The sequence below is a fragment of the Euphorbia lathyris genome, chromosome 7 (assembly GCF_963576675.1).
Source record: "Euphorbia lathyris chromosome 7, ddEupLath1.1, whole genome shotgun sequence".
Lineage (NCBI taxonomy): Eukaryota > Viridiplantae > Streptophyta > Magnoliopsida > Malpighiales > Euphorbiaceae > Euphorbia > Euphorbia lathyris.
The window spans coordinates 24164087-24169858 of NC_088916.1; the positions used below are offsets into that span (position 1 = coordinate 24164087).

The window sequence follows — 5772 nt, forward strand, 5'->3', positions numbered from 1 at the left end:
ATCGATTACCATTAACTTTGAATCGAACTCCGGTAGGACCTTCCAGTTCTAAAGAACCGTAATCGAATGTTTTGACGACTAAATATGGTCCTAACCATCTGGACTTAAGTTTTCCTGGAAATAAACGAAGTCGTGAATTAAATAACAGCACTTTATCCCCAACATTAAAGTGTTTAACTTTAATTTTGGCATCGTGCCATTTTTTCATTTTTTCTTTATAAATCTTTGCATTTTCGTAAGATAGATGACGTAACTCATCTAACTCATTTAAATTGAGCAAACGTTTCTTACCTGCTTGTTGTAAATCAAAGTTTAGTTCTCTAATAGCCCAATAGGCTTTATGTTCTAATTCGACTGGCAAATGACATGCCTTACCATGCACCAAACGGTACGGAGTCATTCCTATTGGCGTTTTAAATGCAGTACGGTATGCCCATAACGCATTATTGAGTTTAGAAGACCAATCTTTTCTAGAGGATGAAACCGTTTTCTCGAGAATCCATTTGAGTTCTCTGTTTGATATCTCCGCCTGACCATTTGACTGAGGATGGTACGGCGTTGATACGCGGTGGCGTACTCCATATTTTTTCATAAGCGTTTCAAAACTCTTGTTTATAAAATGAGTACCACCATCACTAACTATAACTCTTGGACAACCAAATCTACAGAATATATCGTCAAGAAAATTAACGACAACCTTAGAATCACTCGTCGGGGTTGCGATTGCTTCAACCCACTTTGAAACATAATCAACGGCAACTAATATGTAAGTTTTACCATTGGAAGGGGGAAAAGGTCCCATGAAATCTATCCCCCACACATCGAAGACTTCAACTTCTAATACGGTTGTGAGGGGCATCTCATCTTTCCTTCCTAGATTTCCTGTTCTTTGGCACTTATCACAACGAGTAATAAATGAACGGACATCCTTAAACATCGTAGGCCAAAAGAAACCACTTTCAAATATTCTAGCTGCTGTCTTGTTAACTCCATTATGTCCTCCATAAGAGATAGAATGACATTCTAACATTATGGATTCAAATTCATTTTCACCAACGCATCTCCTAATTATCCCGTCACCACAAGTTTTGAACAGAAAAGGATCTTCCCAAAAGTATTGTTTAATATCGAAGAAAAATTTCTTCCTTTGGTGGGAATTTAATCCTTCCGGAACAATATTGGCTGCGAGATAATTAGCAATATCTGCATACCAAGGTGATATGAAACTTTTCATTTGATAGAGATGTTCATCAGGGAAATCATCTCGTATACCGATAGTTTCACCTATAGGACCGTTTTCATCTTCAAGTCTCGATAGATGATCGGCGACAAGGTTTTCAACTCCCTTTTTGTCTTTAATTTCTATATCAAATTCTTGCAATAATAAAACCCATCTAATTAGACGTGGTTTTGCATCCTTTTTAGCAAACAAATATCTTAATGCTGCATGATCGGTATAAATAATAACTTTTGAACCTAATAAATATGACCTAAACTTGTCACACGCAAAAACTACGGCTAACATTTCTTTTTCTGTTGTGGTGTAGTTTAATTGTGCACCAGACAGTGTGTGACTTGCATAATAAATGACATGAAGTTTCTTATCCTTCCTTTGACCTAAAACACATCCGACAGCTAAGTCACTTGCATCACACATAATTTCAAAGGGTAAATCCTAATCAGGTTTAGCAATAATAGGTGCACTGACTAAAGCAGTTTTCAATGTTTCGAAAGCTTTAACGCATTCTTCATTAAAATCAAAGGTTGAATCTTTCATGAGTAAATTAGTAAGTGGTTTGGAAATTACAGAGAAATTTTTAATAAATCTTCTGTAAAAACCAGCATGTCCTAAGAATGATCTTACTCCTTTAACAGTAGTTGGAGGGGGTAATTTCTCTATTACTGAGGTTTTTGCTCTATCTACTTCTAATCATTTTTCAGATATTTTGTGACATAAAACAATTCCTTCGTCAACCATGAAATGACATTTTTCCCAATTTAATACCAAATTTGTTTCTTCACACCTAGACAAAACTTTATCCAAGTTTTCTAGGCACGAATCAAAAGAATCTCCATAAACTGAAAAATCGTCCATAAAAACTTCCATGATATCTTCAATGAAATCATTAAAAATCGCAGTCATACAACGTTGAAATGTTGCAGGTGCGTTACATAGACCAAAGGGCATTCTCCTATATGCAAATGTTCCATAAGGACATGTGAAAGTTGTTTTATCTTGGTCATCCGGGTAAATGTATATTTGAAAGAATCCGGAGTAACCGTTAAGAAAACAGTAGAAAGCATGACCAGCTATCCTTTCGATCATTTGATCAATGAAAGGAAGAGGAAAATGATCTTTCCTAGTTGCTTTATTTAAATTTCTATAATCTATACAAACCCTCCAACCAGTGGTGGTTCGTGTGGGTATTAATTCTCCTTCTTCATTCCTTACAACTGTTATGCATCCCTTTTTAGGTACACAATGGATTTGACTAACCCATTCACTATCCGAGATAGGGTAGATGATTCCATTGTCCAGAAGTTTAGTAATCTCATTTTTTACTACTTCTTTCATGTTCGGATTTAGGCGTCTTTGCCTATCCGCTTTAGGTGGCTTATCTTCTTCTAAGTGAATTCTATGCATTACAATACTTGGATTAATACCTTTTAAGTCAGAAATTTGCCAACCCATACTTCCTATCCTACTTCTAACAACTTCTTTCAATTTTTCTTCTTGAACTTATGTCAACTTGTTAGAGATAATTATAGGTAGAGAATCGCCTTCGCCTAAGAAAGCGTACCTCAAATGACTTGGTAATTCCTTAAGTTCTAATTCAGGTGGAACTACAATTGAAGGCGGAATTGGTCCATCTTCTCGAATCAAAGGTTCTGGGTCCTTATCTTCTAGTTCCTCACTCGTTATAGGTTCTATTATTTCTTCTTTTTGAACAATGTCATTTACACATTCTTCAATTAAATCAAGTTTCATACAAGCGAAATCCTCCATAGGATATTTCATCGCTTGATTCATATCAAACTCAATCTTATCATCTCCTATTCGTAAAACTACTTTCCCTTCCGACACATCAACTAGAGCACGTCCCGTGTTCATGAACGGTCTACCAAAGATTAGCGGACAATTTACATTATAAGCAAACTCTAAAATAACGAAATCGGTAGGAAAAATAAATTTGTCAACTTTAACTAAAACATCCTCAATTATACCGTATGGTCTTTTAGTGGTTTGATCCGCTAATTGAAAAACCATATTGGTACGTTTGATGTCTTCTTCTAAGCCTAACTTATTAAAAATAGATAATGGCATCAAGTTAATGCTTGCTCCTAAATCACAAAGACAACTTGGGAATTCTATATCTCCCAATTTACACGGAATGGTAAAACATCCGGGATTTTTGAGTTTTGTGGGCAAATTGCTTGACACAATCGAACTGCAATCTTCAGTTAGTGAAATGGATGAAATCCCTTCCCAACTGATTTTCTTTGAAATTAAATCTTTGAGGAATTTTCCATAGTTGGGAATTTGCGTAATTGCATCCATAAACGTTAAATTAATATGCAAATTCTTAAGTTTGTCTAAAAATGTTAAAAGTTGTTTATCATAGTACTTGTTGCGGACTTTGTGTGGAAAAGGTGGTTTGGGTACAAAAGTTTTTGTACTAGAGTCAATCGGTGCATCTTTTTGTTTTAATGTATCTTCTTTGGGTTTTGGTAAATCAGTTCCAGGTAAAGTCGAATTTCCGGGTATTTCCGGGCCTAAGTAGTTTTTCCCTGAACGAAGAGTGATAGCCTTAATATGCTCTTTCAGATTTTCTTCCGTATGGCTTGGAAGACTTCCCTCTTTGCGGGATGGAATTGATTTAGTGAGTTGTCCAATTTGAATCTCCAAATTATGGATGCTAGATGATTGGTTTTTAATAAGCTGATCGAATTTATTCTCGATCCGTTTAAAACCATCGTCGTGATTACTTATTTTTCCGCTCATCGCATCAATGAATTTGTCGATTTTAGAAGATAAGGTGCTAATCGTATCTCTTGATTGATTTTGATAATTAGTAGTACGATTTTGATTAGCATTAACATTATTATTGTTATTATCTCTCCAGTTAAAGTTAGGATGATTTCTCCATCCAGGATTATATGTATTGGAATAAGGGTTATTAGTTTGGTTTTGCCCTTGGACAATGTTTACCTGTTCAATTTCACTCATACCTTCGTAATCCACATCCATTTGGATTGGTTGACCATTAGGATCACACGGTGCCATAAACCTATCAATTTTGTGCGACAAGGCAGAAAATTGGGCTTGCAACATCGCTACTGGATCAAGATTCACTATACATTTAACTGATGATGTTGTTGAGGATGATGGTTTCGCTACTGGTACGTGTCCACGTTCCGCGGGCCACATACTGCTGTTGATTGCCATTTCCTCCAAAAGTTCTCTCGCTTGGGCAGATGTTTTCTTCATGAATAACCCTCCAGACATAGCATCCAATGAACCTCTAGTTGTAGGATTTAGTCCATTATAAGATGTTTGCATTAAAAGTTCAGCGGGCAATTGGTGGTGTGGGCATAAACATTGAAGTTCTTTAAAACGTTCCCAAGCCTCATAAAGAGTTTCATTATCATTTTGAGAAAAAGATGTTAACTCTTTAATGACTCTTGCGGTTTTTGCTAAAGGGAAAAATTTTGATAAAAATGCTTGGGCTAATTGCTCCCAAGTCTCAATTGATGCGGCTGGCATAGAAGTTAACCATTCTTTGGCTCGATCCTTCAAAGTAAAAGGAAAAAGGCGAAGTTTGATCGCTTCCACAGTCACATTTGTAATTTTAAAAGTGTCACAAATTTCTAAGAAATTTGTCAAATGGGTGTTAGGATTTTCGTTAGGTAACCCGTAAAACGTTACATTATTTTGCAACATATTAAGCAACGCAGGCTTAATTTCAAATTGATTTGCATTGATTTGGGGTCTAACTATACTGTTTGTTACACCAGCCACTCCTGGCCTAGCGTAATCCATAAGTGTGGCCATAACTTCTGGCTCGGTAATTTTAGTTTTTTTATTGGGGTTTGGTTTGTCTTTTTCTTTTCTTTCTTGTTCTTTTTAAGGGTTCTTTCAATTTCTGGGTCAATAGGATCTGGTGACGTGCCCGAACTTCGAGAACTGCGCATGAACTTGAAATTTCGCACGAACCGAAACTACCTACAAAACAGAATTTGAAAAATAAATATGTTAGTAATTGAAAATAATTAAAAATATAAAAGTTTGAATAAGTATGAATAAACCTAGATTCGTAATAAAACACGAAAAATTTAAAATTTTGTCAAAACTTTTGGCGTATCCCCGGCAACGGCGCCAAAAACTTGTTGAGCGATTTCCGCAAGTGCACGGTATACGCTTGTAGTAATAAAAGATATCGATCCCACAGGGAACGCTTTTTTAACAAAAACTTATTTTGAATCGGTTAAATTTACTTTTAGGTTTATGATATGGAAAAATCGTTTAATCGGTTTTGGTTTTGAAATTGCTAGAATGAGAATTAGATTAGAATATGAAGATGTTAGAAAATATCTGAGTAAAAATGAATTTACAAAACAGGAACGTTTTAGTGCTTTAGAAAAGTAAACAGGTATATTTGTTTGCATTAAGCAAAGAAACAACTTTAAACTTTGTACGAATTATAAAGATGAAATAAATGATGGAACCTCTAATTAATTGGCTTTGAACGTGACAAAACCCTTATCCGGGAT

At 35.5% G+C, this 5772-nt stretch overlaps 1 non-coding gene across 1 annotated transcript; it reads left to right on the forward strand.

Annotated features, from left to right (window-relative positions):
- Positions 1-4577: 4577 nt before the first annotated feature.
- LOC136201570 (small nucleolar RNA R71) lies at positions 4578-4684 on the forward strand. The gene has a single exon (XR_010673917.1). It is a non-coding gene; the product is annotated as a small nucleolar RNA R71 (small nucleolar RNA).
- The last annotated feature ends 1088 nt before the right edge of the window (positions 4685-5772 follow it).